General features: G+C 49.4%; 2 pseudogenes; both read left to right on the top strand.

Moving 5' to 3' along the window:
• The first annotated feature begins 15,404 nt into the window (after nucleotides 1–15,404).
• Nucleotides 15,405–18,379, top strand: LOC138666325 (uncharacterized; annotated as a pseudogene).
• A 232-nt stretch (nucleotides 18,380–18,611) lies between these two features.
• Nucleotides 18,612–26,424, top strand: part of LOC138666326 (ATP-dependent DNA helicase PIF1-like) — a 38,344-nt pseudogene continuing 30,531 nt past the window's right edge.

A 26,424-nucleotide genomic window follows, 5' to 3' on the forward strand; every position in this document is an offset into this window, starting at 1 on the left:
GGAGGGGAGGAGTCAGTGATCACATGATCGGGACCTCCATGGATTGCAGGACTCTGCTGTGCTGGTTGCCATGGTAAGCTACCCTATGTGTGGGGTCAGGAGGGGTTTCCAGTGTGGATGTAGCAGAGCCGTGTGTACAAAGTGTACGGAGTGGAGCTGAATGTGTACGAGGTGTACGGAGCGGAGCCGCATGTAAATGAGGTGTACGGAGCGGAGCCGTGTGTGTATGAGGTGTGCGGAGCCGCGTGTGTATGAGGTGTATGGAGCGAAGCCGTGTGTGCATGAGGTGTACGGAGCGGAGCCATGTGTGTATGAGGTGAGCAGAGCAATGTGTGTATGAGGTGTATGGAGAGGAGCCGCGTGTGTATGAGGTGAGCGGAGCCGTGTGTGTATGAGGTGTACGGAGAGGAGCCGCGTGTGTATTAGGTGTATGGAATGGAGCGACTTGTGTATGAGGTGTACAGAGAGGAGCCGGGTGTGTATTAGGTGTACGGAGCGGAGCTGCGTGTGTATGAGGTGAGCGGAGCCGTGTGTGTATGAGGTGTACGGAGCAGAGCCGGGTGTGTATGAGATGTACGGAGCAGTACCGGGTGTGTATTAGGTGTACAGAGTGGAGCCGCTTGTGTATGAGGTGTACGGAGCAGAGCCGGGTGTTTATGAGGTGCACGGAGCGGAGCTGCGTGTGTTTGAGGTGTACGGAGCAGATCAGCGTATGTATGAGGTGTACAGAGCAGAGCCGTGTGTGTATGAGGTGTACGGAGCGGAGCCGCTTGTGCACGAGATGGACAGAGCAGAGCCGGGTGTGTATTAGGTGTACGGAGCGGAGCTGCATGTGTACGAGGTGTATGGAGCGGAGCTGCATGTGTACGAGATGTACAGAGCGGAGCCGGGTGTGTATTAGGTGTACGGAGTGGAACTGCATGTGTATGAGGTGTACGGAGCAGAGCCCTATAAGGGGGCTGTACTGTATATATGTTTGGGGGGGGCCCCGTTTTGAAGTTCGCCTTAGGCAGCAGTGTGGCTAGGTTCACCCCTGATGACAAGCACAGGGGTCTTCAGAAAACGTAATATGTTGTAAAAGGGTTAATACCAGAACCCCTCAAGGTTAGCTCCTGTTCTTTATTTGATATGTGAATTATTGATAGAAAGCGATAAATTATCTGTTTAGAACTTTCAATATATTTTTAGTTACTACTATGTTCCGTAAAGAACTTGTCGACAATAAGCAAATCTCATCATTTCCATTCTATTTACCGCTGGTCTTTGCCACAAGATGGCATTGCAGATCTAAACAGAAACCGTTGACGAGGTCAGAATAAACAATGTGATGTTCTCCACCATTATCACTACTTAATTAACATCCCTTTGGTCTGAGTTATTATCCCCACCGAACACCTCAAATATAGATTTATAGCTGATCACTGAGAGGTAGTGTTAGTCTTAAAGCACAAATTCTGGAATAAAATATAGAAAGGCAAAAGATTGATGGCAGCAAAAAATACACCTCCGTCAAGATTTTCATCCTAATTTATGCATGCATATTAAAAAAATCTCTCTCTCTCTCTCTCTCTCTCTATATATACATACACACGTGGTCAAAATTGTTGGTACCCCTCGTTTAATGACAGAAAAACCCACAATGGTCACAGAAATAACTTGAATCTGACAAAAGTAATAATAAATAAAAGTTCTATAAAAATGAACAAATGAAAGTCAGATATTGCTTTTCATCCATGCTTCCACAGAATTTTAAAATAAATAAAACTCATGAAATAGGCCTGGACAGAAATGATGGCACCCCTGAAAATAATGTGACAAAAGGGACATGATAAATCGCGGTGTGTCCACTAACTAGCATCATAGGTGTCTACAATCCTGGAATCAGTGAGTGGCCGGTATATAGGGCTACAGATACTCACTGTGCTGTGTGGTGACATGGTGTGTATCATACTCAACATGGACCAGAGGAAGCGAAGGAAAGAGTGGTCTCAGGAGATTAGAAAGAAAATTATAGACAAACATGTTAAAGGTAAAAGTTATAAGACCATCTCCAAGCAGCTTGATGTTCCTGTGACTACAGTTGCACATATTATTCAGAAATTTAAGATCCATGGGACTGTAGCCAACCTCCCCGGACATGGCCACAGGAGGATAATTGATGACGAATCAAAGAGACGGATAATACGAATGGTAACAAATGAGCAAAGAAAAATGTCTAAATAGATTAAAGGTGAACTTCAATCTCAAGGGACATCAGCGTCAGATCGCACCATCCGTCGTTGTATGAGCCAAAGTGGACTTTGTTACGGCTATGACCGCAGACGCGGCCGAGCTGACGCCTCCATGTCGCGTGACCAGGACGGCGTGGGCGAGCGTCCCAAAAAGGAATGCAATGTGGACCCACTGGACCACATAGAGTAACCTGGACCTACCCAGATTAGGGAAGGGCAGCGAGCAGGGTCTTTGGCAGCTGAACATGTGAACATGATGTCGATAGGCAGAACTAGATTACACCGCACAACTTCAGGTATGAGGAAACAAAGTTTACTTAAATGAAAGCACAGTACATAACAAAACATAATGATGTCAGGATCCCGATTCCACACATCTAGGAAGGGTACACGTCTCTGACGTCAGATGATGGCAGGAGTCAGCACGAATTGATGCAGTCCAGGATCATCTGGCACGGGCATACTAGGACGGCCTCTCTCTCAGGCCACAGGTGTAGCACAGGCTCAGCAGGAGAACATCAGATACTGATCCCGGAAGGACGTCATCACTGGGTGGACCTCAGGACATCAGGACACAGGGTGGACATCAGGACACAGGCAGGACATCAGGACTCAGGCAGGACATCAGGACACAGGCAGGACCCTTGGACAGATGTGAGATGATGGCAGGAGTCATCACGGGTTGTTGCAGTCCAGGGTCATCTGGCACGGGCTTACTTGAGCGGCCTCACTCTCAGGCCTCAGGCGTAGCACAGGCTCAGCAGAAGAACATCAGACACCGATCCCAGAAGGACGTCGAGGGTGGACCTCTGGCCATCAGGATACAGGCAGGACATCAGGACACAGGCAGGACATCAGGACACAGGCAGGACATCAGGACCTCAGAAACTGGATAGACATCTGGGACACTAGCGTGGCAGCTCAGGTCATCGGCTGGGACACTGGCGTGGCAGGCCAGAGCATCAGGACATCGGACACAGGAAGGACATCAGGACAAAAGCAGGACATCAGGTCATAGGACACAGGATAGACATCTGGGACACTGGCGTGGCAGCCCAGCTAATCGGCTGGGACACTGGCATGGCAGCCCAGGGCATCAGGACATCGGACACAAGCTGGAACTCAGATGGCACAGGACCATGTACCAGTGATCTTCAGGTTCCAAGCTATGGCTGTCAGGCTCCGGGCATCGGACCTAGGAAGGAACTCAAGAGTGAGGGTGCAAGCACCGCCGTACTGGACCTGGACCAGACGGGGTGTTAGGGGTCGAGTTCCCGCTTCTGCACAGGGGGAATCTCGGGCCGCTTCTGCTGCGGTCTCCCATTCCTCTCCTGCCGCAGGTAAACCTGCTCAGCAGAGACGACGGTCCTTGCGTCTGGCTCAGTCTCACTCGGTGCTTAGGCTTGCTGTTGCTTCTCCAGCTTTTGCCATTAAAGCCAGTGCTGGGCAGCAGCGAGCGGGCTTCTCTGGGACTAAGTCCTTATTTGCACACACTGAGCATGCCCAGGGCAAGATCTCCCGTTGGAGATCGAGGGTCACATGCTCAGGCACTGCAGCACATTCCATTGGTCCTCTTGGCAGGTCCTGAAAGGGCAAAACTTCTGTAGCTACTTCCTGTGCTGCAACTATATAAACTGCGCATGACCGCACGACCATGCGCTAGTGTACAATTGTATACGTGTGTTTGTTGTGAGTGCAAGTCGTTCATTAAATACCCCTACCCTATTGTATGACTGTTCGCGTATGGAGTATGGCTGCTATCTAGCGCCCGACTAACCACTCAACGTGTCACACACGTATCAGCGTCTATTGCTGTGTCCGCCAGTGTGGCGCCATGCGCTAGTAGTGCGCTTCCTGACCCACGTCTGGGTGCTTAGTGGTGTTTGCCAGCACGGCACAGTTCGCACTTCGGTGCTCTAATTATAATAGTTACCTAACACACCCAGTTGCGGTGTTGTGTCAGCAAGTGGTCTAATCGGACTTCAATCCTGAGTCTTGGGGTTGTGTCCGCTGACTCCTTGCTTGCACTCTTTAGTGCGGTATTGCGGACCTGTGGCTTTACCGGGTTCGCTTCCACCGCCATATTATGCTGCCATTTACTAGCAGCAGGTTTTCACCTGCAGGGTGGACCCCGGACTGCGAACGCATCTATTACATCTTTCTTGGTGCGTTCCACCAGTCCTAACAGAACACTAGCGCCAGGGTCTGGCTAGTAAATGGCGGACGATCAGCGTTTACAGCGGTACATCCAGCAGATGGAGGGAAGGTTGGCGGCTCTATAGCGTTCAACCTCAGCTGTGGATGTCACTGCTGTCGTTGTTCATGCTGCAAGTGTAGCCGCAGCCAGTTTGTCCGCTGCCACCCCTGCTCCGACTTTATCCCGTCTCCCGCTTCCTGACAAGTTTGCTGGCGACAGTAAACAATGTCGCGGATTCGTGAGCCAGTGCTCCATACACCTTGAGCTCCTGGCGTCACGTTTCCCTACGGAACGGGCGAGAGTGGGATTTATTCTATCTCTCTTGTCGGGCAGGGCATTGGAGTGGGCAACGCCACTTTGGGAGCGAGATGATCGTGTGGTACAGAGTGCTCCTCTCTTCCTGGACACTCTGAAGCAGGTCTTTTTAGGACCTCGTGTTACCCACGATACCGCGCTCCAGTTGTTGTCTATTACTCAGGGCTCGTCCGTGGTCAGCCAGTTTGCCATCCAGTTCCGGACTCTAGCTTCAGAGTTAGAGTGGCCAGACAAAGTTCTTATTCCGGTGTTCTGGAGGGGACTGGCAGACCATGTAAAGGACGCCTTGGCTACCAGGGAGATACCTGCCACACTGGAGGAACTTATTTCTGTATCTATCCGCATCGACCTCCGTTTTCACGAGCGGAGGTTAGAGCGGACCCAGTGTAGGCAGAGGTTTCGGCTGGCTCCCACCTTTGCCAGACCTCTTAAATCTCCTGTCTTGGCGTCCGACTCCCATGAGGCCATGGAGGTTTCTCGAGCGGGACCTAAGTCTCAGGCCACTCGAGTACCCGTGGTTTGTAAAAACTGTCATCAACTAGGACATTACGCCAATAAATGTCCGCGGCGGTCGGGAAACGATCGCGTCTAGTAACCATTGGGGGAGGTTCACTAGACACAGCTACATTTTCCTCCAAACTGTCCTTTAAAGGGACAATCCTGTTAGGCTCCTCCACTCTAACAGTCGAGCTTTGTGTGGATTCAGGAGCAGAGGGAAACTTCATGTCCTCTGCTTTTGCTCTGCGCCATGCTATACCACTAGTCATGCTCGCCAAACCTGTAACAGTTAGATTTGTGAATGGGGCGACACTTCCACTGCAAATCACACACCAGACAGTTCCATTCTCGCTGTCCATGTCCCCTTCCCACCAGGAGATTATTTCCCTTCTTGTTCTTCCCGAGGGAATGGATGAGATTTTGCTGGGAATACCCTGGCTCCGTTTCCACTCCCCACATATTGAGTGGTCCTCAGGGAGAATATTGGGTTGGAGTAAGTCTTGTATGGGCAGGTGTGTGAGTGAGTGTGTACAGGTTTCTACTACCGAGGTACCCGCCGACCTTTCTTCTCTTCCCAAGTGCTATTGGTGCTATGCTGACGTATTCTCAAAAAAAGCTGCTGAGACTCTACCGCCTCATCGCCCCTACGACTGTCCTATTGACCTCTTGCCTGGAGGTGAACCTCCTCGGGGAAGGGTATATCCCCTCTCTCTCCCAGAGACGGAGGCTATGTCTCAATACATTCAGGAGAATTTGGCAAGAGGGTTCATTAGGAAGTAAGTGTCTCCTGCAGGGACGGGATTCTTCTTCGTACAGAAGAAGAACGGGGAATTACGTCCTTGCATCGATTACAGGGGTCTCAATGCTATCACCATTAAAAATAAGTACCCGTTGCCCCTGATATTGGAGCTCTTTGACAGGCTAAGGGGAGCTAAGATATTCACCAAACTAGATCTGCGGGGTGCCTACAACCTGATTCGCATCCGTGAGGGGGACGAATGGAAAACGGCTTTCAATACCAGGGATGGGCACTATGAGTACCTGGTGATGCCCTTCGGGCTCTGTAATGCTCCAGCCGTTTTTCAGGACTTTGTCAATGATATCTTCCGGGATATGCTTTCCACCTCGGTTGTAGTCTATCTGGATGATATTCTCATCTTCTCTCCAGATATTGACTCCCACCGGAGAGATGTTGGCAGAGTCTTCGAACTCTTACGGGCGAATTCTCTTTATGCAAAGTTGGAGAAGTGTGTGTTTGAGCAGGAGTCTTTACCTTTCCTGGGCTATATCATCTCGGCCCAGGGATTGGCTATGGATCCTGCCAAACTACAGGCTGTGATGGACTGGCAAGAACCCCATTCTCTTAAAGCGGTGCAGCGCTTTATGGGGTTCATAAATTACTATCGCCAGTTCATCCCCCACTTCTCTACTTTGGTAGCTCCCTTGGTATCCCTCACCAAGAAGGGAGCGAATCCCAAATTGTGGTCGGAAGAGGTCTCCAAGGCCTTCACTTCTATAAAGTCCCATTTTGCTAGTGCTCCCATCTTACATCGTCCCGATGTGGATAAGCCATTCCTTATGGAGGTGGATGCCTCATCCGTTGGTGCTGGAGCAGTTCTCTATCAAAAGGATGCTCTAGGTCGGAAGTATCCATGCTTCTTCTTCTCAAAGACCTTCACACCAGCGGAGAGAAATTACTCCATCGGGATAGGGAGTTGCTAGCAATGAAGTTGGCCTTTTCGGAGTGGAGACATCTTTTGGAGGGTGCTCGGTTTCCATTCCAAGTCTTCACGGACCACAAAAATTTGGTCTATTTGCGTACAGCCCAGCGGCTGAATTCTCGTCAGGCCAGATGGTCCTTCTTTTTCTCCCGGTTCCACTTCACTCTACATTATCTCGCCGAGGAGAAGAACATTCGTGCTGATGCTCTCTCTCGCTCCCTTGTGTCAACTGAGGAGGAGGAGGAGGAGCCTCGGCTTATTGTCCCTTCGGAGAGTCTGAGAACCGTAGCTCCGGTTTCGCTTGAGTCTGTGCCCATTAATTTGCGACCGGAGGTTCTCTCTTGGGCTCATTCGTCCAGAGTGGGTGGACACTTTGGGGCAAAGAGGACATCTGAGTTGCTGGCGAGAATGTACTGGTGGCCACATATGGTTCGTGACGTCGGAGACTACGTTCGGGCATGTGTCTCTTGTGCCAAAAATAAGTCTCTCCGTCAACGGCCAGCTGGTTTGTTATACCCTCTGCCAGTGGCAGACAGGCCCTGGGAGATGGTCGGGATGGACTTTGTGGTGGGTTTGCCCAAGTCTCGTGGCTGTACCATCATTTGGGTAATCACCGACCATTTTTCTAAAATGGTGCATTTGGTGCCGCTTCCTCGGCTACCTTCTGCACGGGCCTTGGCAGCATTGTTTATTAAACACATCTTCCGCCTTCACGGTATGCCAGACAAAATTGTCAGTGACCGGGGTCCCCAGTTTGCGTCTCGGTTCTGGAGAGAGCTTTGTCATCTTCTCAATATCGAGTTAAATCTCTCTTCGGCATATCATCCCGAGACGAATGGGTTGGTGGAGAGAGCCAACCAGACCTTGGTCACATATCTGCGACATTTTGTCTCTGCTAGGCAAGATGACTGGGCATCTTTGCTACCGTGGGCGGAGTTTGCTCGTAACAATGCTGTAGCTGACTCCACTGGACAGACCCCATTCCTCCTTAACTATGGTCAGCATCCGCGGGTACCTGTGCCCATGCCCGTGTCTTCCACCGATTCCAGGGTGGCAGACTGGGCTGTGGAGGCACGGGACATTTGGGATCGCACTCAGCATGCCATTCGGGCTTCCAAGGAGAGAATGAGGTCCTCCGCAGATGCACATCGGCACCCTGCTCCAACCTTTGCTCCTGGCGACTTAGTGTGGCTCTCCGCCCGTAACATCAGGCTGCGAGTTGAGTCTACCAAGTTTGCACCTCGCTACTTAGGTCCTTTTAAGGTCCTTGAACAGGTTAATCCTGTGGTTTACCGTCTGGCCCTTCCTCCACGTCTAGGTATCACCGACACCTTTCATGTGTCCCTCCTTAAGCCCGTGTACATGTCCCGGTTTTCTGAGTCATCTACTGGGACGTCGGGTTCGTCTACGGACGATTACGAGGTGAACGCTATCTTGGGGTACAAGGTAGTTCGTGGCAAAAAATTTTATTTGGTGGACTGGAGGGGTTACGGTCCTGAGGATAGATCCTGGGAGCCTGCTGAGCACATTCGGGCTCCGCAGCTCATTGCTGCCTTCGAACGTAGCGAGGCCCAAGGGGGGGGCCCTAGGAGGAGGGGTAATGTTAGGGGTCGAGTTCCCGCTTCTGCACAGGGGGAATCTCGGGCCGCTTCTGCTGCGGTCTCCCATTCCTCTCCTGCCGCAGGTAAACCTGCTCAGCAGAGACGACGGTCCTTGCGTCTGGCTCAGTCTCACTCGGTGCTTAGGCTTGCTGTTGCTTCTCCAGCTTTTGCCATTAAAGCCAGTGCTGGGCAGCAGCGAGCGGGCTTCTCTGGGACTAAGTCCTTATTTGCACACACTGAGCATGCCCAGGGCAAGATCTCCCGTTGGAGATCGAGGGTCACATGCTCAGGCACTGCAGCACATCCCATTGGTCCTCTTGGCAGGTCCTGAAAGGGCAAAACTTCTGTAGCTACTTCCTGTGCTGCAACTATATAAACTGCGCATGACCGCACGGCCATGCGCTAGTGTACAATTGTATACGTGTGTTTGTTGTGAGTGCAAGTCGTTCATTAAATACCCCTACCCTATTGTATGACTGTTCGCGTATGGAGTATGGCTGCTATCTAGCGCCCGACTAACCACTCAACGTGTCACACACGTATCAGTGTCTATTGCTGTGTCCGCCAGTGCGGCGCCACGCGCCAGTAGTGCGCTTCCTGACCCACGTCTGGGTGCTTAGTGGTGTTTGCCAGCACGGCACAGTTCGTACTTCGGTGCTCTAATTATAATAGTTACCTAACACACCCAGTTGCGGTGTTGTGTCAGCAAGTGGTCTAATCGGACTTCAATCCTGAGTCTTGGGGTTGTGTCCGCTGACTCCTTGCTTGCACTCTTTAGTGCGGTATTGCGGACCTGTGGCTTTACCGGGTTCGCTTCCACCGCCATATTACGCTGCCATTTACTAGCAGCAGGTTTTCACCTGCACGGTGGACCCCGGACTGCGAACGCATCTATTACATCTTTCTTGGTGCGTTCCGCCAGTCCTAACACGGGGTTAGCGCCGCATCGCAGGCTGAGCACAGAATAGTAAGAGCTCAGTAAGAACTCCTGACTCCATCTTTAAAACATGATCCCCAGGAGTACAGTCACTGGGTACGGGGTGTCAGACACAAAATGGCTTCAGGAACATAACACAAAGGACACAGTTCAGACAGGATTAACTACTGTATATGCAGCCTCCAGGACAGGCGGATATGGGTACTCTGCCCCCCAGAACAGGTGGAAAACACAAAACACAAACTGACTGGATATGCAGCCTCCAGGATAGGTGGATCTGGGGACTCTGCCCCCAGAACAGGTGGAAAAAACAAAATACAAATGGATCTGGGTATTCTGCCCCCAGAGTAGGTGGGATCTGGGTACTCTGCCCCCAGAACAGGCGGTAGACAGGTATCAGCTCTCCCAGAACAGACTGCAGACAGAACGGGAGCTGCATACCTAACTCACTAGGCAAGACACAGAAACACAATGCAATGCTCTGGCCACGCCCAACAGGAAACAGGGAGTTTATATAGGAGCTGCTCCTCAGCAATAGGCTGAGGAAGCAACACAGGTGCACACTCAAACCATAATAAAAGCAGGGTAGGTGTGGCCGAGCGCACCCTAAGCACAAACAGAAACCATTACAGCACAGTCAGCACAGGAACTGTGGCTTAGGGCACCTGGCAGCAACTGCTAGCCTGGACACACGTGGAAAGTCATACACCAGCTGCAGAGGACCTTGCAAGCCGGGGCTAGCTTCCATAGCGGCAGCCAGGGACCGCACATGCGAGTGGCCATGCAGCAGAGCAAAGACATCACAGCACACGGACAGCTACGCAGCGGTGGCAGGGAACTGAGCAGCGTCCATAAAGGTAACAGACAACAGTATCCCTGCACATTAGGGGGAGAGGAGCAAGGGTTAAAGCAGAGACATGCAGAGTAACGCCGAAGAAACAAGGTATAAACCCAGCGGCGTTACAGACTTCATGGGAGACGACCAAGTAGGACAACATTATTGAAAAAATATAAAAAAGCCAGACTGGAATTTGCCAAACTACATGTTGAAAAGCTATAAAGCTTCTGGGAGAATGTCCTATGGACAGATGAGATAAAAATTTTACTTTTTGGCAAGGCACATCAGCTCTATGTTTACAGACGGCAAAATGAAGCATAACAAGAAAAGAACACTGTCCCTACTGTGAAACATGGAGGAGGCTCTGTTATGTTCTGAGGCTGCTTTTCAGCATCTGGCACAGGGTGTCTATAATCTGTGCGGGGTACAATGAAATCTCAAGAGAGTCAAGACTATCAAGGGATTCTAGAGAGAAATTGCTGCGCAGTGTCAGAAAGCTTGGTCTCTGTCACAGGTCCTGGGTCTTGCAACAGGATAATGACCAAAACACACAGCTAAAAACACCCAAGAATGGCTAAGAGGAAATCATTGGACTATTCTGAAGTAGCCTTCTATGAGCCCTGAACTAAATCCTATTGAGCATCTTTGGAAAGAGCTGAAACATGCCATCTGGAATAGGCAACCTTCAAACACGAGACAACTGGAGCAGTTTGCTCTTGAGGAGTGGGCCAAAATACCTTTTGAGAGGCAGAAGTCTCATTGACAGTTACAGGAATCGGTTGATTGCAGTGATTGCCTCAAAAGGTTGTGCAAAAAAATATTAAGTTAAGGGTACCATCATTTCTATCCAGGCCTATTTGATGAGTTTTATCTTTTTAAAAATTCTGTGGAAGCATGGTTGAAAAGCAATGTCTGGCTTTCATTTGTTCATTTCCATAGATCTTTTATTTATTGTTACTTTTGTCAGATTCAAGTCATTTCTGTGACCATTGTGGGGTTTTCTCTGGTTAAACAAGGGGTATCAACAATTTTGACGACGTGTGAATATATATATATATATATGTCAATCAGCGATATTGGCGTGGGATTTAAATCCTGCTTCCCTGATTGGTCGCGTCCAGCCGGCGCGACCAATCAGCGACATTGGCGTAAGATTTAAATCACACTTCGCTGATTTAAATCCTGCGGCAATGTCGCTGATTGGTCGCGCCGGCTCAGCACGAGTAATCAGGGAAGCAGGATTTAAATCCCGCGGCAATGTTGCTGATTGGTCGCGCTGGCTGGGCGCGAGCAATCAGGGAAGCAGGATTTAAATTCCTCGGCAATGCCGCTGATGCTTCAGGCCGGACTGCACCTGTCTCTGATTGGTCTCAGCATGCCGGCGGCGACCGATCAGCGAAGCGTGATTCAAATCACACGCCAATTCGCGGCCGGGGGTGGGACAGGCCCAGTCCGGCCACGAATTGGCGCGTGATTTGAATCACGCTTCGCTGATTGGTTGCGCCCGCTGGCCGCAACCAATCAGCGTTATTGGCGCGCAATTTAACCCCCACTCACAGTGAGATGTAGTTCACTGAAGCTTATTAAATAAGTTCTGTCAGGTCAGTCACGGTGCCATGTAGTTCAGTCAAATTTAATTAACATTATCTGTCACTGACAGAAAATGTTAATTAAACGTGACTGAACTACGTGGCACTATGACTGACAGAAAGTGTACACTTTTTGTCAGTCATAGTGCCACGTAGTTCAGTCACGTTTAATGAACATTTTCTGTCAGTCATAGTGCCACGTAGCTCAGTCACATTTAGGCTGTGTGCACATGTTGCAGATTTTTAGTGTTTTTTTTGCATTTTTTCGCTATAAAAACTGCATACATTATGCATCCCATCATTTAGAATGCATTCCGCAATTTTTGTGCACATGATGCGTTGTTTTCCACGAAAAAAAAAAATGCATTGCGGTAAAAAACACAGCATGTTCATTAATTTTGCTGATTTTTTTGTGGATTTCCCACTATATAATAGTAACATAGTAACATAATAACATAGTTAGTAAGGCCGAAAAAAGACATTTGTCCATCCAGTTCAGCCTATATTCCATCATAATAAATCCCCAGATTTACGTCCTTCTACAGAACCTAATAATTGTATGATACAATATTGTTCTGCTCCAGGAAGACATCCAGGCCTCTCTTGAACCCCTCGACTGAGTTCGCCATCACCACCTCCTCAGGCAAGCAATTCCAGATTCTCACTGCCCTAACAGTAAAGAATCCTCTTCTATGTTGGTGGAAAAACCTTTTCTCCTCTAGACGCAAAGAATGCCCCCTTGTGCCCGTCACCTTCCTTGGTATAAACAAATCCTCAGCGAGATATTTGTATTGTCCCCTTATATACTTATACATGGTTATTAGATCGCCCCTCAGTCGTCTTTTTTCTAGACTAAATAATCCTAATTTCGCTAATCTATCTAGGTATTATAGTTCTCCCATCCCCTTTATTAATTTTGTTGCCCTCCTTTGTACTCTCTCTAGTTCCGTTATATCCTTCCTGAGCACCGGTGCCCAAAACTGGACACAGTACTTCATGTGCGGTCTAACTAGGGATTTGTACAGAGGCAGTATAATGCTCTCATCATGTGTATCCAGACCTCTTTTAATGCACCCCATGATCCTATTTGCCTTGGCAGCTGCTGCCTGGCACTGGCTGCTCCAGGTAAGTTTATCATTAACTAGGATCCCCAAGTCCTTCTCCCTGTCAGATTTACCCAGTGGTTTCCCGTTCAGTGTGTAATGGTGATATTGATTCCTTCTTCCCATGTGTATAACCTTACATTTATCATTGTTAAACCTCATCTGCCACCTTTCAGCCCAAGATTCCAACCTATCCAGATCCATCTGTAGCAGAATACTATCTTCTCTTGTATTAACTGCTTTACATAGTTTTGTATCATCTGCAAATATCGATATTTTACTGTGTAAACCTTCTACCAGATCATTAATGAATATGTTGAAGAGAACAGGTCCCAATACCGACCCCTGCGGTACCCCACTGGTCACAGCGACCCTGTGTGAGACTATACCATTTATAACCACCCTCTGCTTTCTATCACTAAGCCAGTTACTAACCCATTTACACACATTTTCCCCCAGACCAAGTATTCTCATTTTGTGTACCAACCTCTTGTGCGGCACGGTATCAAACGCTTTGGAAAAATCGAGATATACCACGTCCAATGACTCACCGTGGTCCAGCCTATAGCTTACCTCTTCATAAAAACTGATTAGATTGGTTTGACAGGAGCGATTTCTCATAAACCCATGCTGATATGGAGTTAAACAGTTATTCTCATTGAGATAATCCAGAATATCATCCCTCAGAAACCCTGGGAAATGTCCGCAAAAATCTGCAAAAAAAAACGTGCAAAAAACGCATGCAGATTTCTTGCAGAAAATTTCTGTTTTTTCTCAGGAAATTTCTGCAAGAAATCCTGAATGTGTGCACATAGCCTTAATGAACACTTTCTGTCAGTCATAGTGCCAGGTAGTTCAGTCACATTTAATGAACATTTTCTGTCAGTCATAGTGCCACGTAGTTCAGTCACGTTTAATGAACATTTTCTGTCGGTCATACTGCCACGTTGTTCAGTCACGTTTAATGAACACTTTCTGTCAGTCATAGCGCCACATAGTTCAGTCACGTTTAATGAACATTTTCTGTTAGTCATAGTGCCACGAATTTCAGTCACTTTTAATGAACATTTTCTGTCAGTCATAGTGCCACGTAGTTCAGTCACGCTTAATGAACACTTTTTTGTCAGTCGTAGTGCCATGTGGTTCAGTCACGTTTAATGAGCACTTTCTGTCATAGTGCCAGGTAGTTCAGTCACGTTTAATGAACATTTTCTGTCAGTCATAGTGCCACGTATTTCAGTCATGTTTAATGAACACTTTCTGTCAGTCATAGTGCCACGTAGTTCAGTCACGTTTAATGAACATTTTCTGTCAGTCATAGTGCCACGTAGTTCAGTCATGTTTAATTAACATTTTCTGTCGGTCATAGTGCCACGTATTTCAGTCACGTTTAATGAACATTTTCTGTCAGTCATATTGCCACGTAGTTCAGTCAAATTTAATGAGCACTTTCTGTCAGTCACAGTGCCACGTATTTCAGTCACGTTTAATTAACATTTTATGTCAGTCATTGTGCCACGTAGTTCAGTCACATTTAATGAACACTTTCTGTCAGTCACAGCGCGCTGAACAGATACTTCTTTACTGTATGCTATCACGATTTACACTTTCTGTCTTAGAATGGGTCGTAACTAAGCAAAAATACGCCAATGAGGATGACAGAAAAGCAGCAGCAGCAGCGGCAAGGCAACAACAACGTCGAGAGCAACAGACACTTCAACAAACTGCCGCTAGACAAGCCCAGGATATGGAATCTCACAGACAACGTCGGGAACAGGAGACATCACAACAAACTGCCGCCAGACAAGCCCAGGATGTGGAATCTCACAGACAACATCGGGAACAGGAGACATCACAACAAACTGCCGCCAGACAAGCCCAAGATGTGGAATCTCACAGACAACATCGGGAACAGGAGACATCACAACAAACTGCCGCCAGACAAGCCCAAGATGTGGAATCTCACAGACAACATCGGGAACAGGAAACATCACAACAAACTGTCGCCAGACAAGCCCAAGATGTGGAATCTCACAGACAACATCGGGAACAGGAGACATTGCAACAATCTGCCGCCAAACAAGCCCAGGATGTGGAATGTCACAGACAACATCGGGAACAGGAGACATCACAACAAACTGCCGCCAGACAAGCCCAGGATGCAAAATCTCACAGACAACATCGCCAACAGGTGACACCACAACAAACTGTTGTACGACAGGAACAACATAATTGCCAAATTAAAAAAAAAACGAATGCTCTACCAACTAAGGCAAGCCCAGGACAATATTCAACAACTTGCACATTACGTAACAGGCAATGAAAGTACAATTATTGAACACTACTGTGGGAATATGAATGCAGTTTGTTCTAAATGCGACTCTCAGAACAGAATTTCATTGATGAAAAACCATCTGACAATCAGTTTACTCAATGCTGCCAAAAAGGAAAAGTTATGCTACCAAGACCACACTATTCAGATCTGTTTGAGCAGTTGATGAAAGGAACGCATCAACACAGTAGAAATTTTATGGAAAATATCAGAAGCATCAACAGTTCTCATGTGTTTGCTCCATTTGGTGCCAACATTGCACCGTCCCCTGGATTCGGACCATATTGTTTTAAAATTCACGGCCAGATCTACCACCGCACTGGAACACTTCACCCAGAAATAGGACAACCACCAAAATTTGCAGAATTATACATCAGTGACACAAATGAGGCTACAGAACAAGGGATGAACCTGAAAGAAAACGAAAAGTGTGATGCTGAACTGATGAACCAAATTGCGGAACATTTACAAAAAATAAGCCCATTTGCTGCTGCATATCGCATGCTAAAAGACGTCGAAGCTGAGGAGGAACAGAGGGCTATACAAAATGGTACTGAAATACTGTGTATTTTCATGGCCATTAAACAAGAACGTAAACAGGATCCCTGACTTTACAACAAACCACGTGTAAGTGAGGTCACAGTTGTTTTTCAAAATGATGATGGAGAGCCTCGTTTTCAAATGGATATATTAGTCCATCTTAAGCCAGACCAAAACAATCCTTTGGTTCCTAAGACACAACGAATTAGCATTTTTCACAGCAACCTTGATGCTCTTCTGTATCCGCTATTCTTTCCAAGAGGTGATCAAGGGTGGTATGAAAACCTAAACCAGCATGGAACTTCAAGAAGAATTTCACAGCTGCAATACTACAGTTTTCTTCTGTCTGTCCAAAATTACTTCAATCCTATTTTAAACGGTGGGAAACTGACACAGCAGTACTTAGTTGACGCATATGTTAAAATTGAAGCTAATCGTTTAAATTTCATAAGAATGAACCAAAAACAACTTAAAGTTGAAGACTACTGCGTTCTTCCAGAACATTTGTAAAAACAATCAATTGAAAAAGGAATTTCAATTGGAAAAACAGTAATTCTCCCGTCGTCATTTGAAGGTAGCCCCCGTAACATGCAACAGCGTTATCAAGATGCAATGGCAATAGTAACAAAGTATGGAAGACCTGACATTTTTGTGACAATGACCTGGAATCCTAAATGGCCGGAAATTACCGAAAATCTAGAACCCTGGCAAAAAGTTGAACACAGACCGGACTTAGTCGCACATGTATTTCGACTGAAACTCAGCAGCCTTTTGAAAGACATAAAAAATGGGCTTTTTGGAACAATGGTACACGTCATAGAGTTTCAGAAACGAGGTCTCCCACATCCGCATATACTAATTATCTTAGACGCATATTCCAAGTTTTGTACGGAGGAAAAAATTGACAACATAGTGTGGGCTGAAATTCCTAACCAAGAAAAGTATCCTGAACTGTATAATATTGTAGTCTCTCATATGGTTCATGGCCCATGTGGTGTAGCAAATCCAAAAAGTCCATGCATGGAAAACGGAAAGTGTACAAAAGGGTTTCCAAAGGAGTTGAAACAGCACACTATTAAAGACTTGGATGGCTACCCATCCTACCGGCGACAACACATTGATAACATTGTTTGCAACAAAAAAATTATAAATAACTCATGGATAGTCCCATACAACCCGTACTTCTCAAAACACTACAACTGTCACATCAACGTAGAAATCTGTGCTTCAATAAAAAAGTGTAAAATATCTTTTTAAGTACATATACAAGGGGCATGACAAAGCTAACATCGAAATACAACAGAAAACAGTCAATCACGATGAATTATCAACTTTTGTTGACTCAAGATATGTCAGTGCTCCAGAAGCTGCTTGGAGGATATTTGCGTTTCCAATGCATTCACAGGCCCATGCCATTATACGTTTAGCTATTCATTTACCAAATCAACAGCAGCTTTATTTCTTTGAAGATGCTGAAGTAAAAGAGGTCTCAAAAACGTTAAGCACAACGTCAACATTAATAGAATGGTTTTTGTGACAAAAACGCAAGGCAGTATTTGTACCGAGAGATTCCAGAGCATTACGTTTGGAATAAAATTTGGAATCCAAGACAACGAGGAGTTAGCAGAATAATTGGACGCATGTATACTGTTAGTGTCAAGGATCAAGAAAGATAGTGCCTTCGGCTGTTACTACTGCATGTCAAAGGAGCTACAAGTTATTACGATTTGAAAACAGTTAACAGAGTATTGCAGGATACATTTAAAGCTGCATCTTTGGCTTTAGGACTTCTATTGGATGATACTGTGTGGAGACTTACTTTAGAAGATGCAGTTGCTCTACATATGCCTAAGCAACTTTGTGAATTGTTTGCCCATCTGTGTATTTGGACCACCTACAAATCCGGCTCAAGTTTGGGCAAATTTTAAAGAAGATCTAATTGAGGATTACTGCTTACATTTTCACAACAGAAGTGGAAATTGTCAAAATTGCAAATCTTATGCCATGCAAGATGTCCAAAATGTCTTACTACTGCATGGAAAAACGTTTTCAGACTTTAATTTGCCACAGCCTGTAATTCAAGTTCCACAAGTTCCAGAGTATGATGAAGCTTACGAATTATTGTTGGCAACAGAGAAAAGAAACTCCTTAAATGAACAACGGATTGCATATGACACTATTGTGAGCGCTATAGAAAACCAAGCAGATGCAAGGCCAAAATGTTTCTGTATTGACGGTCCAGGAGGGAGTGGTAAAACATACCTCTATGAAGCTTTAATGCATCACGTTAGAGGGTTGGGAAAAGTCGTATTGCCATCGGCTACAACAGGTATTACAGCAAACCTTTTACAAGGAGGTCGCACTATCAATTCACTCTTTAGGATACCAGTTCCAGTCAACGAAATCTCTTTTTCCAGAATAAAACAAGACACATTTGCAGGAAGACTGTTAAAGAACGCAAATGTTTTCATACTTGACGAGTGCACCATGGCACCCAAATATGCTTTGAGCTGAATTGACAGACTTCTGCATGAAGTAATGACTACAAATTTTGCTGAAAAAAATGAAATTCCGTTTGGGGGTAAAGTTTTTGTCGTTGGCGGAGATTTTAGGCAATGCCTAAATGGAACAAGAACAGATGTTATCAAGTCCAGCTTAAAAATGGCTGACCTTTGGAAACAGTTTAATAAGCTCCAACTAATTAACAACATGCGATCTTCTGACCCAGAGTATAGCAACTGGCTTCTTAAACTTGGTAACGGTGAACATAGCAACGAATACAACCTTGGAGAAGACATTATTGAAATACCAGAAGACATGTTGTGCACTGACTGCATCGTAAGTGATGTTTTTGGACAATGCATTGAAATTGATGTGAATGACCAAAGTAGTGTTGAGAGGGCCTCTTCTCATGCAATTCTCTGTCCCAAGAACGATGACGTGGCTCTGCTAAATTCCCGTCTGATAGACAGAATGCCTGGAGAGTAAAAGTTGTACAAAAGTGATGATTCCGTGGATGTAGATAATGAAGATGAACGAGAGCATTATCCAGTTGAATTTTTAAATAGTCTTATGCCATCAGGAATGCCATCCCACAGACTACAACTCAAAGTTGGAACAATCGTAATGTTGCTGCGGAATCTAAATACAAAAAATGGTCTATGTAATGGAACTCACCTTATTGTTACTGGACTCCATTCTAATGTCATTCAAGCAAGACTGGTGATCACTGGATCAGGAAAAGGAGATGAAGTGTTCATTCCACGGATTGATTTATGTCCTTCAGACACGTGTCTTCCATTTAGGCTTCGGCGTTGACAGTTTCCAGTTAAAGAAGTATAAAGTAGCGGCGCTGTTGTGTTTGTGAACTGCTGACAGCAGCAGGTGAAGCCCTATATCTAGTGTTGAGCGATACCTTCCGATATCGGAAAGTATCGGTATCGGTTTGGATCGGCCGATATTCAAAAAATATCGGATATCGCCGATACCGATACCCGATCCCAATGCAAGTCAATGGGACCAAAATATCGGAATTAAAATAAACCCTTTCTTTCCTTGTAGGTTCATTCTACATGAAGGAAAACAACTAAGAATAATGCCGGATGTATTTGGGGAGGTGGCGGAGACATTAAAGTCATAGAGGTTTATCCCAATCAAATAGAATAGCATGTTTTTTGTTTTTTTTTAAGACGTTCGGAGTGACAAAGATATTGACTATGTAAATTTTTTTTTTATTTTGTCAGATATTGATGTTTCACTATTCCACGCCCTTCCCCTTCTTTTTTTTCTTTTTTTTTTCTTTTCCCACACTTTCATCTTCATCATCATCAGCATCTTTGACATCAACTTCTTCACCTTATTCATCTTCTTCTTCATCTTCTACCTATTTTTTTTTTTTTATTACATTCTTCATATTCATTTTATTCAACTATTATTATTCTTCTTATTCTACATATTCTTTTTATTCCACTGTTATTATTCTTCCTATTCTACTTCTTCATCATATTCTCATTTGTGACAGGCATTCCCGTAGTTGTTATCTATAAAAGTTTGAAGATTACACCTTCCGTTCTGCCAGTCACAAAAGTTACATTTGTCCGCGTTCAGTTTGGCCTGCAGCATCAGGCTTTATCCAGGGGCACCACGAGGAGGAACGGACTCACCCCCATACACTGCTTAGTCTTCTTCTGCATATAATTTAGATAATATCTTTTGCTCTGATATTAAGTCTTATGCTTAATGTTCTTCTGCTCTTTGTTCTGCAGCCTCTTGTTCTTCTGCTTCTCGGTCTTCCATGTTGTCGTCTCCAGGGTCGTCGTCTCCAGTGTCGTCATCTCCGCCGTCGTCGTCTCCGCCGTCGTCGTCGTCGTCATCGGGGTGGTCTTCCGTGTCGTCGTCATCGTGGTGGTCTTCCGGGTCGTCGACGTTAGGGTCTTCAACTTGGAAATGTAGCAGAAGGTACAAGAAGGCTGAGAAAATGCCAAGAACCAGCTGATGGAACTGGAACTCGGATGGCTACCCGAAGGTTCAAGAGCCTATGGAACTACCGAGGACCAGCTGACGTTACTGGAACCCGGTTACTAAGCAGGAGGTACCCGTGCTAAAAAGCACTACCAAGGACCGCCTGACGTTGACGGAACTCGGATACCCAGAAGGAGGCACCTAAGCCAAAGGCTCTGCCCGGAACCAGCTGACGTTACTGGAACCAGGATGGGGAGCAGAAGGTACAAGAGCAAAAGACACTGCCGAGAACCAGCTGACGGTACTGGAACCCGGATGGGTAGCCGAAGGTCCAAGAGCCAATGGAACTACCGAGGACCAGCTGACGTTACTGGAACCCGGTTACTAAGCAGGAGGTACCCGTGCCTGAAAGCACTACCAAGGACCACCTGACGTTGGTGGAACTTGGATACCCAGAAGGAGGCACCTAAGCCAAAGGCTCTGCCCGGAACCAGCTGACGGTACTGGAACCAGGATGGGGAGCAGAAGGTACAAGAGCAAAAGACACTGCCGAGAACCAGCTGACGGTGCTGGAACCAGGTGGTGGACCCGAAGGCCCACAGGAGAGGAGAGAACAGCTAGGCCGCGAGGCAGCCGCAGTTACCGAACCCCAACAGTCCTACAGGGGGAGCTGGGCCTACTAGCACTACATAACCAGCCTTGACTACCAGTTCACGCAGCCCACATAGGAAGCTCCTAAACTGGAGGCACCCTGGAGTTGGCTAACTCGACCGCACCACGACGGGGCAAGCATAGACGTCTCAGTGAAGTTGACACAACCCGGAAACAGCTGACGGTGCTGAAACCAGGCTTGGCACGAGGGAGTACCTGTGACAAGAACACTGCCGAGAACCAGCTGGCGGTGCTGGAACCCGGATGCGTTGCCCCAGTGTGCAAGAGCCAATGGCACGACCGAGGACCAGCTGACGGTGCTGGAACCCGGTTACTAAGCTGTAGGTGCCCGCGCTTAAAAGCACTACCAAGGACCGCCTGGCGTTGGCGGAACTCGGATACCCAGGAGGAGGCACCTAAGCCAAAGGCTCGGCCCGGAACCAGCTGACGGTGCTGGAACCAGGTGGTGGACCCCAAGGCCCACAGGAGAGGAGAGAACAGCTAGGCCGCGAGGCAGCCGCAGTTACCGAACCCCAACAGTCCTACAGGGGGAGCTGGGCCTACTGGCACTACAGAACCAGCCTTGACTACCAGTTCACGCAGCCCACATAGGAAGCTCCTAAACTGGAGGCACCCTGGAGTTGGCTAACCCAACCGCACCACGACGAGGCAAGCATAGGTGTCTCAGTGAGCTTGACACAACCCGGAAACAGCTGACGGTGCTGAAACCAGGCTTGGCACGAGGGAGTACCTGTGACAAGAACACTGCCGAGAACCAGCTGGCGGTGCTGGAACCCGGATGCGTTGCCCCAGTGTGCAAGAGCCAATGGCACGACCGAGGACCAGCTGACGGTGCTGGAACCCGGTTACTAAGCTGTAGGTGCCCGCGCTTAAAAGCACTACCAAGGACCGCCTGGCGTTGGCGGAACTCGGATACCCAGGAGGAGGCACCTAAGCCAAAGGCTCGGCCCGGAACCAGCTGACGGTGCTGGAACCAGGTGGTGGACCCCAAGGCCCACAGGAGAGGAGAGAACAGCTAGGCCGCGAGGCAGCCGCAGTTACCGAACCCCAACAGTCCTACAGGGGGAGCTGGGCCTACTGGCACTACAGAACCAGCCTTGACTACCAGTTCACGCAGCCCACATAGGAAGCTCCTAAACTGGAGGCACCCTGGAGTTGGCTAACCCGACCGCACCACGACGAGGCAAGCATAGGTGTCTCAGTGAGCTTGACACAACCCGGAAACAGCTGACGGTGCTGAAACCAGGCTTGGCACGAGGGAGTACCTGTGACAAAAACACTGCCGAGAACCAGCTGGCGGTGCTGGAACCCGGATGCGTTGCCCCAGTGTGCAAGAGCCAATGGCACGACCGAGGACCAGCTGACGGTGCTGGAACCCGGTTACTAAGCTGTAGGTGCCCGCGCTTAAAAGCACTACCAAGGACCGCCTGGCGTTGGCGGAACTCGGATACCCAGGAGGAGGCACCTAAGCCAAAGGCTCGGCCCGGAACCAGCTGACGGTGCTGGAACCAGGTGGTGGACCCCAAGGCCCACAGGAGAGGAGAGAACAGCTAGGCCGCGAGGCAGCCGCAGTTACCGAACCCCAACAGTCCTACAGGGGGAGCTGGGCCTACTGGCACTACAGAACCAGCCTTGACTACCAGTTCACGCAGCCCACATAGGAAGCTCCTAAACTGGAGGCACCCTGGAGTTGGCTAACCCGACCGCACCACGACGAGGCAAGCATAGGTGTCTCAGTGAGCTTGACACAACCCGGAAACAGCTGACGGTGCTGAAACCAGGCTTGGCACGAGGGAGTACCTGTGACAAAAACACTGCCGAGAACCAGCTGGCGGTGCTGGAACCCGGATGCGTTGCCCCAGTGTGCAAGAGCCAATGGCACGACCGAGGACCAGCTGACGGTGCTGGAACCCGGTTACTAAGCTGTAGGTGCCCGCGCTTAAAAGCACTACCAAGGACAGCCTGGCGTTGGCGGAACTCGGATACCCAGGAGGAGGCACCTAAGCCAAAGGCTCGGCCCGGAACCAGCTGACGGTGCTGGAACCAGGTGGTGGACCCCAAGGCCCACAGGAGAGGAGAGAACAGCTAGGCCGCGAGGCAGCCGCAGTTACCGAACCCCAACAGTCCTACAGGGGGAGCTGGGCCTACTGGCACTACAGAACCAGCCTTGACTACCAGTTCACGCAGCCCACATAGGAAGCTCCTAAACTGGAGGCACCCTGGAGTTGGCTAACCCGACCGCACCACGACGAGGCAAGCATAGGTGTCTCAGTGAGCTTGACACAACCCGGAAACAGCTGACGGTGCTGAAACCAGGCTTGGCACGAGGGAGTACCTGTGACAAAAACACTGCCGAGAACCAGCTGGCGGTGCTGGAACCCGGATGCGTTGCCCCAGTGTGCAAGAGCCAATGGCACGACCGAGGACCAGCTGACGGTGCTGGAACCCGGTTACTAAGCTGTAGGTGCCCGCGCTTAAAAGCACTACCAAGGACCGCCTGGCGTTGGCGGAACTCGGATACCCAGGAGGAGGCACCTAAGCCAAAGGCTCGGCCCGGAACCAGCTGACGGTGCTGGAACCAGGTGGTGGACCCCAAGGCCCACAGGAGAGGAGAGAACAGCTAGGCCGCGAGGCAGCCGCAGTTACCGAACCCCAACAGTCCTACAGGGGGAGCTGGGCCTACTGGCACTACAGAACCAGCCTTGACTACCAGTTCACGCAGCCCACATAGGAAGCTCCTAAACTGGAGGCACCCTGGAGTTGGCTAACCCGACCGCACCACGACGAGGCAAGCATAGGTGTCTCAGTGAGCTTGACACAACCCGGAAACAGCTGACGGTGCTGAAACCAGGCTTGGCACGAGGGAGTACCTGTGACAAAAACACTGCCGAGAACCAGCTGGCGGTGCTGGAACCCGGATGCGTTGCCCCAGTGTGCAAGAGCCAATGGCACGACCGAGGACCAGCTGACGGTGCTGGAACCCGGTTACTAAGCTGTAGGTGCCCGCGCTTAAAAGCACTACCAAGGACCGCCTGGCGTTGGCGGAACTCGGATACCCAGGAGGAGGCACCTAAGCCAAAGGCTCGGCCCGGAACCAGCTGACGGTGCTGGAACCAGGTGGTGGACCCGAAGGTCCACAGGAGAGGAGAGAACAGCTAGGCCGCGAGGCAGCCGCAGTTACCGAACCCCAACAGTCCTACAGGGGGAGCTGGGCCTACTGGCACTACAGAACCAGCCTTGACTACCAGTTCACGCAGCCCACATAGGAAGCTCCTAAACTGGAGGCACCCTGGAGTTGGCTAACCCGACCGCACCACGACGAGGCAAGCATAGGTGTCTCAGTGAGCTTGACACAACCCGGAAACAGCTGACGGTGCTGAAACCAGGCTTGGCACGAGGGAGTACCTGTGACAAAAACACTGCCGAGAACCAGCTGGCGGTGCTGGAACCCGGATGCGTTGCCCCAGTGTGCAAGAGCCAATGGCACGACCGAGGACCAGCTGACGGTGCTGGAACCCGGTTACTAAGCTGTAGGTGCCCGCGCTTAAAAGCACTACCAAGGACCGCCTGGCGTTGGCGGAACTCGGATACCCAGGAGGAGGCACCTAAGCCAAAGGCTCGGCCCGGAACCAGCTGACGGTGCTGGAACCAGGTGGTGGACCCGAAGGTCCACAGGAGAGGAGAGAACAGCTAGGCCGCGAGGCAGCCGCAGTTACCGAACCCCAACAGTCCTACAGGGGGAGCTGGGCCTACTGGCACTACAGAACCAGCCTTGACTACCAGTTCACGCAGCCCACATAGGAAGCTCCTAAACTGGAGGCACCCTGGAGTTGGCTAACCCGACCGCACCACGACGAGGCAAGCATAGGTGTCTCAGTGAGCTTGACACAACCCGGAAACAGCTGACGGTGCTGAAACCAGGCTTGGCACGAGGGAGTACCTGTGACAAAAACACTGCCGAGAACCAGCTGGCGGTGCTGGAACCCGGATGCGTTGCCCCAGTGTGCAAGAGCCAATGGCACGACCGAGGACCAGCTGACGGTGCTGGAACCCGGTTACTAAGCTGTAGGTGCCCGCGCTTAAAAGCACTACCAAGGACCGCCTGGCGTTGGCGGAACTCGGATACCCAGGAGGAGGCACCTAAGCCAAAGGCTCGGCCCGGAACCAGCTGACGGTGCTGGAACCAGGTGGTGGACCCGAAGGTCCACAGGAGAGGAGAGAACAGCTAGGCCGCGAGGCAGCCGCAGTTACCGAACCCCAACAGTCCTACAGGGGGAGCTGGGCCTACTGGCACTACAGAACCAGCCTTGACTACCAGTTCACGCAGCCCACATAGGAAGCTCCTAAACTGGAGGCACCCTGGAGTTGGCTAACCCGACCGCACCACGACGAGGCAAGCATAGGTGTCTCAGTGAGCTTGACACAACCCGGAAACAGCTGACGGTGCTGAAACCAGGCTTGGCACGAGGGAGTACCTGTGACAAAAACACTGCCGAGAACCAGCTGGCGGTGCTGGAACCCGGATGCGTTGCCCCAGTGTGCAAGAGCCAATGGCACGACCGAGGACCAGCTGACGGTGCTGGAACCCGGTTACTAAGCTGTAGGTGCCCGCGCTTAAAAGCACTACCAAGGACCGCCTGGCGTTGGCGGAACTCGGATACCCAGGAGGAGGCACCTAAGCCAAAGGCTCGGCCCGGAACCAGCTGACGGTGCTGGAACCAGGTGGTGGACCCGAAGGTCCACAGGAGAGGAGAGAACAGCTAGGCCGCGAGGCAGCCGCAGTTACCGAACCCCAACAGTCCTACAGGGGGAGCTGGGCCTACTGGCACTACAGAACCAGCCTTGACTACCAGTTCACGCAGCCCACATAGGAAGCTCCTAAACTGGAGGCACCCTGGAGTTGGCTAACCCGACCGCACCACGACGAGGCAAGCATAGGTGTCTCAGTGAGCTTGACACAACCCGGAAACAGCTGACGGTGCTGAAACCAGGCTTGGCACGAGGGAGTACCTGTGACAAAAACACTGCCGAGAACCAGCTGGCGGTGCTGGAACCCGGATGCGTTGCCCCAGTGTGCAAGAGCCAATGGCACGACCGAGGACCAGCTGACGGTGCTGGAACCCGGTTACTAAGCTGTAGGTGCCCGCGCTTAAAAGCACTACCAAGGACCGCCTGGCGTTGGCGGAACTCGGATACCCAGGAGGAGGCACCTAAGCCAAAGGCTCGGCCCGGAACCAGCTGACGGTGCTGGAACCAGGTGGTGGACCCGAAGGTCCACAGGAGAGGAGAGAACAGCTAGGCCGCGAGGCAGCCGCAGTTACCGAACCCCAACAGTCCTACAGGGGGAGCTGGGCCTACTGGCACTACAGAACCAGCCTTGACTACCAGT

Source organism: Ranitomeya imitator, chromosome 2 (assembly GCF_032444005.1).
Source record: "Ranitomeya imitator isolate aRanImi1 chromosome 2, aRanImi1.pri, whole genome shotgun sequence".
Lineage (NCBI taxonomy): Eukaryota > Metazoa > Chordata > Amphibia > Anura > Dendrobatidae > Ranitomeya > Ranitomeya imitator.